This window comes from Cyclopterus lumpus, chromosome 15 (assembly GCF_009769545.1).
Source record: "Cyclopterus lumpus isolate fCycLum1 chromosome 15, fCycLum1.pri, whole genome shotgun sequence".
NCBI lineage: Eukaryota > Metazoa > Chordata > Actinopteri > Perciformes > Cyclopteridae > Cyclopterus > Cyclopterus lumpus.
Window position 1 is genome coordinate 25,063,833 of NC_046980.1, and position 12,776 is coordinate 25,076,608.

Consider the following 12,776-nt stretch of genomic DNA (forward strand, 5'->3'; position numbering starts at 1 on the left):
GGCTCCCTGTAAAATCAAGAATCACATTTAAAATTCTTCTCCTCACCTACAAAGCCTTGATTGGTGATGCGCCATCATATCTTAAGGAGCTTGTAGTACCATATTGCCCCACTAGAGAGCTGCGCTCACTAAATGCGGGGCTACTCATAAGTCAGATTTAGCTTTAAATCTAAATCTGACCTTGAGTCATAAAGGTCCATCTTGAATGTTTTGTTGATGAGGCCACTACAAACCCAGACGGCTATACAGAGAATTTATGCATACCAGATTACATATCTTCCATTTTCCATCCAATGGTTGAGTATGGTACTGTTGTGTTCTTTCGTTTCAGCCGAGGTCAATGGCCGGGTGATCGAAGTTATCCTCCAGCCTTCATTCTTGCAAAAGCAATGATTGCTTCTCTTAATTTAATTGAACTTGTGACTGTTGTTCATTTGATTCGCAAGATGTCATAATTTGTTTTAATGAATGACATGTCCACAGTTACCATAGCAGTCTTTAGATATGCAGATAGTTATAATACATGGATTTTAAGACAGGATTGGACTTTTCCAAACTAAGGAACCCACAGTCCAGTCAATTGAGCATCAAGGCTGAAAGCACATGCAGTAGTTTGCAGGCAGCATCGGTTTGTAGCGCAAGCATTGATTCAGTCTGCTGCTGCTGAGTAAAGGTATAATACTCTGACAAGGTCACTCAGAGCTGCTTTCATTCAGTCGGCAGTATGAATACACTGATGTGCAAACAGCTGAAAAGAACCGGCATCTACACGCTTAGCTGTTAAGTCACAGAGACAAGACTTGAGAGGAAAATAAAGTGCCAGTGAGTGGAAGCGTGACTTGACTAAAACAAAAATTGAGCAGGTCTGAAATAGTCTCTCTATTTTATTAAGAAGACTTGATGCCGCAGTCATAATCCATTTCACATCGGCAGTTCTAACAGTGAAATTCCTTAATTTTAATGAAACGGAGTTTACTCGCCCGACTATTTGTGGTTTATTCGCTTCATTCGCGTCATTTGCGCCTTAGAGGGGGCGTGGCTTATCTCTGTGGTTTTACTCCGTGGAAATAGTTATCATTTCCGCCATGCACCACGGAAGAAATAACTACTTTATACTTGTTGTGGACATCCCACAAACATCAGAACATCTAACGCCCTGGTGTCTGGGTTCATAACATCACCCGTAGGCTCACACAGCTCGGTGACTTTCACCGACTACGTCTGGATGACTGTCGCTTCCAGAGCTACTAGAGCAGCAGCAGCCAGTTAGATTCACCAAAGGCACGACGTCAGTGATGACGAGCGGAGCATCTCAATGCTCAGGCGAATTTTTCGCTTCGCTCTATTTGAGTCTTTTGGTATGAATGCAGCATTACAACTTTCTTTGCTGCACCTCGATTCAGAAACTAGTGTCGACGACCCATCAGATAGAACAGTGGTCGCTGATCTCGGAGACGTTCCCTGTCGCTCTCCAAAATAAAATAAAAATAAATTCAGAAACACATTGTTCCTCCCAGGGTCCTGGGAGTTTGCCCAACCAGTTTACATGTGCTTTGTAGACCTGGAGAAGGCTTTCGACCGGGTCCCTCTGGGGTTTTTGTGGGGGGTGCTGCGGGAGTATGGGGTGCCGGACCCGTTGGCACGGGCCATCCGGTCTCTGTACGCCTGCAGTAGGAGCTGTGTTCGTCTCCTCGGTAGTAAGTCAGACACGTTCCCGGTGGGTGTTGGCCTCCGCCAGGGCTGCCCTTTATCACCGGTCCTGTTCGTGACCTTCATGGACAGGATATCTAGGCGCAGCCAGGGGGCGGAGAGGATCCGGTTCGGGAGTCTCGGGATCGCCTCTCTGCTGTTTGCGGATGATGTGGTCCTGTTTGCCTCCTCGGACCGTGACCTCCAGCATTCACTGGGGCGTTTTGCAGCCGAGTGCAAAGCGGCAGGGATGAGAGTTAGCACCTCCAAATCTGAGGCCATGGTGCTCTGCCGGAAACCGGCGGATTGCTCCCTCCAGGTGGGGGCAAACTGCCTACCCCAAGCGAAGGAGTTCAAGTATCTCGGGGTCTTGTTCACGAGTGAGGGTAAGGTGGAGCGGGAGATCGATAGGCGGATCGGTGCGGCTGCAGCAGTAAAACAGGCGCTGTACCGGTCCGTCTTAGTGAAGAGGGAGCTGAGCCGGAAGGCAAAGCTCTCCATTTACTGGTCGGTCTACGTTCCAACCCTCACCTATGGTCACGAACTCTGGGTCGTGACCGAAAGAACGAGATCTCGGATACAAGCGGCCGAAATGAGCTTCCTCCGTAGGGTGGCCGGGCTCAGCCTTAGAGATAGGGTAAGGAGCTCGGACATCAGGGGGGAGCTTGGAGTCGAGTCGCTGCTCCTTCGTGTCGAAAGGAGTCAGCTGAAGTGGTTCATCTAGTCAGGATGCCTCCTGGACGCCTCCCATTAGAGGTTTTCTGGGCACGTCCAACTGGTAGGAGGCCCCGGGGAAGACCGAGGACACGCTAGAGGGATTATATCTCCCGGCTGGCCTTGGAACGCCTCGGGATCCCCCAGAATGAGCTGGAAAGTGCTGCGGGTGAGAGGTCGGCCTGGGTCGGCCTGCTGAACCTGCTGCCACCGCGACCCGACCCCGGATAAGCGGGTGATAATGGATGGATGGATGGATGGACATTGTTCCTCATTCTCGAACATTCTCTGAAGTGTTTTCTTACGGACTTCCAAAGACAACGTCAGAAAAGATCTCAAATGGGTTCTTACACAGCCAAAGTGTTCTCAGCTGTGCTCCCCCGAATGAGGATTCTTAAAGTGAACGTGTGTTTTCGTGCACCTGGATTTGCATACGGAAACGCCCCGCCAGCTCATTATAAGGGCATGCAACTGAAGAGACGTGTGCACAATCGACAGACTCCACAGGTAACGTGAAAGCAACTTCAGACCGATTAAAATCATGTCAGAGTGGAAAGCGAGCACCGGTCGAGTAAACTGACTGAGACCTAACTTCACTGGTGCAGATACTGTTGCACAATGTACATTTGTATTGTAATTATTTAAATCTGAAAATGTCTGTAGAGTTGATGTGAACGTAATCACCAACGGTCTAACTTCAGACCGAATCCCATATGAGAACTTTTTCATGAATGCCAAATGTGTCCCGAAAAACACGTAATTGGAGTTCAGAAAATCACCAAATCAAAGTCCAGGAGCCAGATTACTGACAGACAGCTCACAGTCTGTGCTGAGGAGACCAACTACAAGCTTCTTTCACACCCACTCATCAACCCCCACACACCCACTCATCAACCATCACACACCCTCAAAACACCCCAGAGCCTTAAGCTGCATCATAACTCAGCGCTTCCTTTGAAAGACATGATGAGTGACAGGAGCATGCCACGTCTCACATTGCGTAATGCAAAGTGCCGTCACTATTTTGCATCTCGCCATTCAATCAAACGGTCAAAACACTTTGCTGACAGATTCCGCGAGCTTGGAGGAAGGGCGCCTCCAGGGACCCCTGGGAAAAGGAGTTCTCACAATCCAGGATTAGCCGAGCTCAGCCACTGAGAGAAAAAAACGTGATAGTTTGTTCGCGGCTCAGCAGACAATTATGTAAGAACAAGCTGGGCTCAATGAGGCGGAAATGAGTCTGCAGTGATGCAAGCGGACTAATATGCACACATTTAACTTGACTGTCCGCATCTCTGCCCATTGCTCACGTATGACCGCCATAGGCGGTCTTAACATAGAGGCATAGGTAGGCGGCTGCTTGGGGCCCCCTACCAGTGGTCGTAGTAGGGGGGCCCCCAACCAACCTCAAAAAGAAAAGAAAAAGCCCCTTATCATCATGAACGCTTCAAAAGCATGGTCAATTGTATTCATATTCTTAAGAAATACGTTGAAACGTTGAAGTAGTAGTTAAAATATCCAGTTCATGGTTATCTGTCGTGGCCCTACACCCCTTACTTTCACCATGAAATGGACTAGTCCGTAACGGTGCGCGGCGCGAAAGATAAACACAGTGACAGGAGGACTGGAAATTACACCGAGACGATTCAGAAGACAAGAATAAAAGCACAAATGAAACAAAGTTATCCAAGTGGCTCAATTAAAAGAAAAAAAAGAAAAGACGCCGATAAATATTTAGAAACGCTGCCAAAGATGACACACTTTTTACGGCTACTGGGGATACAGGCAGGAACGCCCACAGCGTTGAACACGCCGCTACAGCAGCAGCTAGCTGTGAAGTGGCGCTAGGTGAGGATAACGACGTTACCCAAGACGATGAAGAGGACCGCCCACCGTCACCCACAGTGTTATTGACGATGTTGACAACGATGATGTCGATGATGGGGCTTTGGTGAGTCAACTGCCTAGTTCTGCTAATAGCCCTAGCACGGGGCTAATAGCCCTAGCACAGGGTTATTAGCAGAACTAGAGTAAGATTGGTATGAGCATGATGAGAAAGACAAAACAAATGCATGAGGAGGAAGAGAGGGAGGACGAGAGGAAGGGACAGAGACAAAAGCAGATGGAACACTCAGCACTCTAACAGTCATAAAGAAGAACAGGAGAACAGCAGAAAAAGGAGGAGAGGAAGAGATAGAAGAAAGAAGCTAATTTTGTTAATAGACCATATTGTTAGTTGGTGACAATGTTTTTTATTATTACTATCATTATTATTTTACAGGTTCTCTCTCTCTCTCTCTCACTCACACAATAAACAGTGCTGGTTTTCCTGGCATTTTGGCAAAGACAGGTGTTATCTGAAACTTTATTCTCTGTTCGGTTCCATCGTGACTTAGTTTGTGTAGTGCTACACTTTGTGTGTTCTCTGCTTTCCATCTTCATTTTGGAGTAAAGAAGTGTCTGCAGGGTTTAAAGGGGAAGGTTTTTACTTCCCTGTAGATTAGCTTTACCTTCCTATCCACCATTCAGTCGGTAAAATCTTTTTTCGTTCTCTTTTAAAGATCGGATGGGGGCCCCATACATACCTTTGCCTTGGGCCCCCAATTTGCTAAATCTGCCACTGATGACCGCCTGTCAGGATCTGTAGTGTTCTCGTGTTTCCTGTTTTATTTTGAAGTCCTTGTCTCTCGTGTCCTCTGTTTCTCTGCACTTCCTGTCCCTGTGATTGTCTGCCCTGTCCCTGATTGTTTCCTACTGTGTCCAATCACCTGCACCAGCCCTCTGTATTTAAGTCCTGTTCATGTCATTCCCCTTTGTCGGTTCGTCTTGTCTAGATCGTGGAAGATCTTGTGTGTGAGACTGTTTTGTATCCTGTTTTTGTATTGGGTTGAGCAATAAAGTTGCTTTTCCCACGTTGACGGCGTTTGGGTCCAGTGTCCTGCAGCTGCACATAACACCGCCCGCTCACAAACAAAGAGAGAATTTGTTTTTATCAAACTGACCACTATCAAGGGCTGAGCTAACTCAAGACTTATATACTTGGCCGAAGAATAAAGTAGATTCCAATCTATGTCAGGCAGCTGGCAACTCCTATTTTATTACTGGTATATCACAATGCATCAGATAGTATGTGCTCATATTAAAACACAGCAGAGCATGACATTTTGATTGTGTTTGTATTTTTACTGCAGGCCATGCTGTTACAGTGCATAACCCTTTAACTGTACAAACCTATGTAACTCTGGAAATCTGTGGTTAAAAATAAAGGATTTTATTGCGCGTTACGATATTATAACTTATTGCAGGGTGGCATACTGACATACATGATTTATTTGACTCCCAAATGGATGTGACAATATGATGACGGATGGTTTATTATATATCAGTCATGGTGTTGTGCTTTCATAATTCTTTCCCCCCATATTGTAACACACTGGTTGGGATGGAGGTGGCGTCAACCAGAAAAAGAAGGTTGGAAACCACTGTCGTATTGGAAGGTGTCCCATTGTAGGAAATGTGAAGCTACCTCAGAGGACGACCCCCGAGTGAAAGAGTTCATGTATCTCAAGGTCTTGTTTTCAACTGATGTTACATCCATACAAATACGTTTCCGTTTAAAGCATTTATGCTTTCGTTAGTTTACAGTTTCTGTGTGGACTTCACAGTAGTTGCGGAGAACAAAATAAGCATTAATAATAAAAAGTCTTCTGTTTTGTGTAAGGATACACAGCATGCCCTCCACTGTCTCGTTTGATGTGCCGTCTCTAATTAGGGTCCGAGCGACTGACAAAGTCAGTCCGAGAGGACTTTATTGAAATTGCTAGGATTCTTATTATTCCGCTTTTTATTTTAGAACATTGGGCGCATTTTGGGGGTATTTGCGAACGACGAAAACCGCTCAAATTTGGCGAGCTTGTCAGGATTGGTAAAAATAGATGTATGATCAAGGAGTCACATTTTTTTAATTTTTAGTTGCTCTCTAGCGCCCCCTCAAAGTTTGACCAGCAACGCCCCTCACCCAGAATGTCCGATTGACTTGAAATCTTTCACACATGTCCATCTCCACCTGCTCTACAGAAAAGCCTCTCAGAGCCTTAAGGTCCGCCTACTTAAATTTTCCGCCATTTTTAATTTTGTGAAAAACACCTAATTGACTTTCTTAACTACATGCTTGGTCCAAATCAACAAAACCTGATATCAATCAAATCATTGAAGCCAGATGACCTAGAATATGTCAACCATTTAGTTATATCTCATTGTGGTAAGGATCTATGGCCCAATGAACATCTTAGGGGCGTGTCTTGTTTTTCAATGCTCATAGTGTCAACACTATTAGGACTTATCACTTTGAAACATTTTTCCTAAGTGCACATCGCATGCCTTAACTAAGGCCATTTTTCGCGTTTCTAGCTCGAAAAAAACTTTGCTTTCACCCACTCTCACAAATTCTAATAAAATCCCACTTTCTGTTTTTTGTTATGCTAGAGACTGTTGCTTTAACTAAACCAATCTTTCCAAAAATAATCATGCATGATGCCACTCAAGCCCTGTACACATTTCCAAGAAAAAACATTCAAAATTGTCATTGGAACATCTACTAAAAAAATGTAAAGTTTTAAATTATTTTCTAGCTATATGAGTTCCGATCAAATTTTTCAGTAAACTGTTGGCGCAGTGAGATAAAACACACGACTTGAGTGTGGGAGTCGTGTGTACAAATCCAGGCCAGGGCAAATTTTTTCATCCCTTTTTTTTTTTTACCTTTTAATATACATGACGGGGTCTACACTTCACATAGAGACACATGGTGCATGTATTTGTTCACATTCTCAAAGTGCCACCTAGTGGCTCAACTGGACTTGCTCTAATCTGCCCCAAACGTGTTGTGCTCGTTACAAGTCGCGGCCTGAGGATATCGACGAGCTTATTTTCACTCGCAGTCGACGCGCCGCCTACTGGCGAAAGAATATCGGGGTTACGTGACAAACGATAAAACGCACGGCCGGCGGCCCCGCATTCTCGGCAGAGCGGGTCGGCGACCCGCCGGCGCTCCAAACTGGCGCGGGTGAGCGAGGACCCGTTCATCGCTGCTCGCAGCTTTAATTTAATCTGTTGTTGGATACAATGGAAGGACTAGCATTAGATTGGGGTGACGTGAAATATCTGTCTTCTAACTGGTGGCTTTGAGTGGAGCATGTTAATTATGTGTTTTGATTGTTAAAAAACATTATTATAATTGTGCAAATCCCTGTTGATTTTATTGATCTCATAATCATTTTAACGTGCGTCACGTGACATCGCGTTGGGAAAGTAACAACAATGTGTGCGTCGTGTAATCCATCTCAGCTGATCCTAGCCAGAGCTGATAAGTACCTGTGGCTCCTGCAGAGCACAACTGCAGGTTCCCTGTTTTTAACTCGTTGCTCTCAACACTCTCAGGAGGAACACTGCAGGACTTTTAACCGAGTTATCAAGACACAATGAATATGTGAGAGCAGTTGGGTGTGTTGTCGGGAAAAGAAGGACGGAGACAGACAGACGAGCAGACAGAAGGGCAGACAGACGAGTAGGCAGACAGAAGGGCAGACAGAAGAGGAGACAGACGAGCAGACAGAAGCGCAGACAGACGAGCAGACAGAAGGGCAGACAGATGAGCAGACAGAAGGGCAGACAGACGAGCAGACAGACGAGCAGACAGACGAGCAGACAGAAGAGCAGACAGAAGGGCAGACAGACGAGCAGACAGACGAGAAGACAGACGAGTAGACAGAAGGGCAGACAGACGAGCAGACAGACGAGCAGACAGAAGGGCAGACAGACGAGCAGACAGAAGGGCAGACAGACGAGCAGACAGAAGGGCAGACAGACGAGCAGACAGACGAGCAGACAGAAGGGCAGACAGAAGAGCAGACAGACGAGCAGACAGAAGTACAGACAGACGAGTAGGCAGACAGAAGGGCAGACAGAAGGGCAGACAGACGAGCAGACAGACGAGCAGACAGACAAGCAGACAGAAGGGCAGACAGACGAGTAGACAGAAGGGCAGACAGAAGGGCAGACAGATGAGTAGGCAGACAGAAGGGCAGACAAACGAGTAGACAGAAGGGCAGACAGACGAGTAGACAGAAGGGCAGACAGACGAGTAGATAGAAGGGCAGACAGAAGGGCAGACAAACGAGTAGACAGAAGGGCAGACAGATGAGTAGGCAGACAGAAGGGCAGACAGACGAGCAGACAGACGAGCAGACAGACGAGCAGACAGAAGAGCAGACAGACGAGCAGACAGACGAGCAGACAGAAGAGCAGACAGAAGAGCAGACAGAAGAGCAGACAGACGAGCAGACAGAAGTACAGACAGACGAGCAGACAGACGAGTAGGCAGACAGAAGGGCAGACAGACGAGCAGATAGACGAGCAGACAGAAGGGCAGACAGACGAGCAGACAGACAAGCAGACAGAAGGGCAGACAGAAGGGCAGATAGAAGGGCAGACAGACGAGTAGACAGAAGAGCGGACAGACGAGCAGACAGACGAGCAGACAGAAGGGCAGACAGACGAGCAGACAGAAGAGCAGACAGAAGGGCAGACAGACGAGCAGACAGACAAGCAGACAGAAGGGCAGACAGACGAGCAGACAGAAGTACAGACAGACGAGTAGGCAGACAGAAGGGCAGACAGACGAGCAGATAGACGAGCAGACAGAAGGGCAGATAGAAGGGCAGACAGACGAGCAGACAGACGAGCAGACAGACAAGCAGACAGAAGGGCAGACAGAAGGGCAGACAGATGAGTAGGCAGACAGAAGGGCAGACAAACGAGCAGACAGAAGTACAGACAGACGAGTAGGCAGACAGAAGGGCAGACAAACGAGCAGACAGAAGTACAGACAGACGAGTAGGCAGACAGAAGGGCAGACAGAAGGGCAGACAGACGAGCAGACAGACAAGCAGACAGAAGGGCAGACAGACGAGTAGACAGAAGGGCAGACAGAAGGGCAGACAGATGAGTAGGCAGACAGAAGGGCAGACAAACGAGTAGACAGAAGGGCAGACAGACGAGTAGACAGAAGGGCAGACAGACGAGTAGATAGAAGGGCAGACAGAAGGGCAGACAAACGAGTAGACAGAAGGGCAGACAGATGAGTAGGCAGACAGAAGGGCAGACAGACGAGCAGACAGAAGGGCAGACAGACGAGCAGACAGACGAGCAGACAGAAGAGCAGACAGACGAGCAGACAGAAGAGCAGACAGACGAGCAGACAGAAGAGCAGACAGACAAGCAGACAGAAGTACAGACAGACGAGTAGGCAGACAGAAGGGCAGACAGACGAGCAGATAGACGAGCAGACAGAAGGGCAGACAGACGAGCAGACAGAAGGGCAGACAGAAGGGCAGATAGAAGGGCAGACAGACGAGTAGACAGAAGAGCGGACAGACGAGCAGACAGACGAGCAGACAGACGAGCAGACAGAAGGGCAGACAGACGAGCAGACAGAAGAGCAGACAGACGAGCAGACAGAAGGGCAGACAGACGAGCAGACAGAAGGGCAGACAGACGAGCAGACAGACGAGCAGACAGAAGTACAGACAGACGAGTAGGCAGACAGAAGGGCAGACAGACGAGCAGATAGACGAGCAGACAGAAGGGCAGATAGAAGGGCAGACAGACGAGCAGACAGACAAGCAGACAGACGAGTAGACAGAAGGGCAGACAGAAGGGCAGACAGATGAGTAGGCAGACAGAAGGGCAGACAAACGAGTAGACAGAAGGGCAGACAGACGAGTAGACAGAAGGGCAGACAGAAGGGCAGACAGACGAGTAGATAGAAGGGCAGACAGACGAGTAGACAGAAGGGCAGACAGATGAGTAGGCAGACAGAAGGGCAGACAGACGAGCAGACAGAAGGGCAGACAGACGAGCAGACAGACGAGCAGACAGAAGAGCAGACAGACGAGCAGACAGACGAGCAGACAGAAGAGCAGACAGACGAGCAGACAGAAGGGCAGACAAACGAGCAGACCGACGAGCAGACAGAAGGGCAGACAGACGAGCAGACAGAAGAGCAGACAGACGAGCAGACAGAAGGGCAGACAGACGAGCAGACAGAAGGGCAGACAGACGAGCAGACAGACGAGCAGACAGAAGGGCAGACAGACGAGCAGACAGAAGGGCAGACAGACGAGCAGACAGACGAGCACACAGACGAGCAGACAGAAGAGCAGACAGACCGGCAGACAGATCGGCAGACAGACGAGTAGGCAGACAGAAGGGCAGACAGACGAGCAGACAGACGAGCAGACAGAAGAGAAGACAGACAAGTAGGCAGACAGAAGGACAGACAGACGAGCAGACAGAAGGGCAGACATACGAGCAGACAGAAGGGCAGACAGACGAGCAGACAGAAGGGCAGACAGACGAGCAGACAGACAAGCAGACAGAAGAGCAGACAGACGAGCAGACAGAAGAGCAGACAGACGAGCAGACAGAAGAGCAGACAGACAAGCAGACAGAAGTACAGCCAGACGAGCAGACAGACAGAAGGGCAGACAGACGAGCAGATAGACGAGCAGACAGAAGGGCAGACAGACGAGCAGACAGACAAGCAGACAGAAGGGCAGACAGAAGGGCAGATAGAAGTGCAGACAGACGAGTAGACAGAAGAGCGGACAGACGAGCAGACAGACGAGCAGACAGACGAGCAGACAGAAGGGCAGACAGACGAGCAGACAGAAGAGCAGACAGACGAGCAGACAGACGAGCAGACAGAAGGGCAGACAGACGAGCAGACAGACGAGCAGACAGAAGTACAGACAGACAAGCAGACAGAAGAGCAGACAGAAGGGCAGACCGACGAGCAGACAGACGAGCAGACAGAAGGGCAGACAGACGAGCAGACAGAAGTACAGACAGACGAGTAGGCAGACAGAAGGGCAGACAGACGAGCAGATAGACGAGCAGACAGAAGGGCAGATAGAAGGGCAGACAGACGAGCAGACAGACGAGCAGACAGACAAGCAGACAGACGAGTAGACAGAAGGGCAGACAGAAGGGCAGACAGATGAGTAGGCAGACAGAAGGGCAGACAAACGAGTAGACAGAAGGGCAGACAGACGAGTAGGCAGACAGAAGGGCAGACAGACGAGCAGATAGACGAGCAGACAGAAGGGCAGATAGAAGGGCAGACAGACGAGCAGACAGAAGAGCAGACAGACAAGCAGACAGACGAGTAGACAGAAGGGCAGACAGAAGGGCAGACAGATGAGTAGGCAGACAGAAGGGCAGACAAACGAGCAGACAGAAGTACAGACAGACGAGTAGGCAGACAGAAGGGCAGACAGAAGGGCAGACAAACGAGCAGACAGAAGTACAGACAGACGAGTAGGCAGACAGAAGGGCAGACAGAAGGGCAGACAGACGAGCAGACAGACAAGCAGACAGAAGGGCAGACAGACGAGTAGACAGAAGGGCAGACAGAAGGGCAAACAGATGAGTAGGCAGACAGAAGGGCAGACAAACGAGTAGACAGAAGGGCAGACAGACGAGTAGGCAGACAGAAGGGCAGACAGACGAGCAGATAGACGAGCAGACAGAAGGGCAGATAGAAGGGCAGACAGACGAGCAGACAGAAGAGCAGACAGACAAGCAGACAGACGAGTAGACAGAAGGGCAGACAGAAGGGCAGACAGATGAGTAGGCAGACAGAAGGGCAGACAAACGAGCAGACAGAAGTACAGACAGACGAGTAGGCAGACAGAAGGGCAGACAGAAGGGCAGACAGACGAGCAGACAGACAAGCAGACAGAAGGGCAGACAGACGAGTAGACAGAAGGGCAGACAGAAGGGCAGACAGATGAGTAGGCAGACAGAAGGGCAGACAAACGAGTAGACAGAAGGGCAGACAGACGAGTAGACAGAAGGGCAGACAGACGAGTAGATAGAAGGGCAGACAGAAGGGCAGACAAACGAGTAGACAGAAGGGCAGACAGATGAGTAGGCAGACAGAAGGGCAGACAGACGAGCAGACAGAAGGGCAGACAGACGAGCAGACAGACGAGCAGACAGAAGAGCAGACAGACGAGCAGACAGAAGAGCAGACAGACGAGCAGACAGAAGAGCAGACAGACAAGCAGACAGAAGGGCAGACAGACGAGCAGATAGACGAGCAGACAGAAGGGCAGACAGACGAGCAGACAGACAAGCAGACAGAAGGGCAGACAGAAGGGCAGATAGAAGGGCAGACAGACGAGTAGACAGAAGAGCGGACAGACGAGCAGACAGACGAGCAGACAGACGAGCAGACAGAAGGGCAGACAGACGAGCAGACAGAAGAGCAGACAGAAGGGCAGACAGACGAGCAGACAGAAGGGCAGACA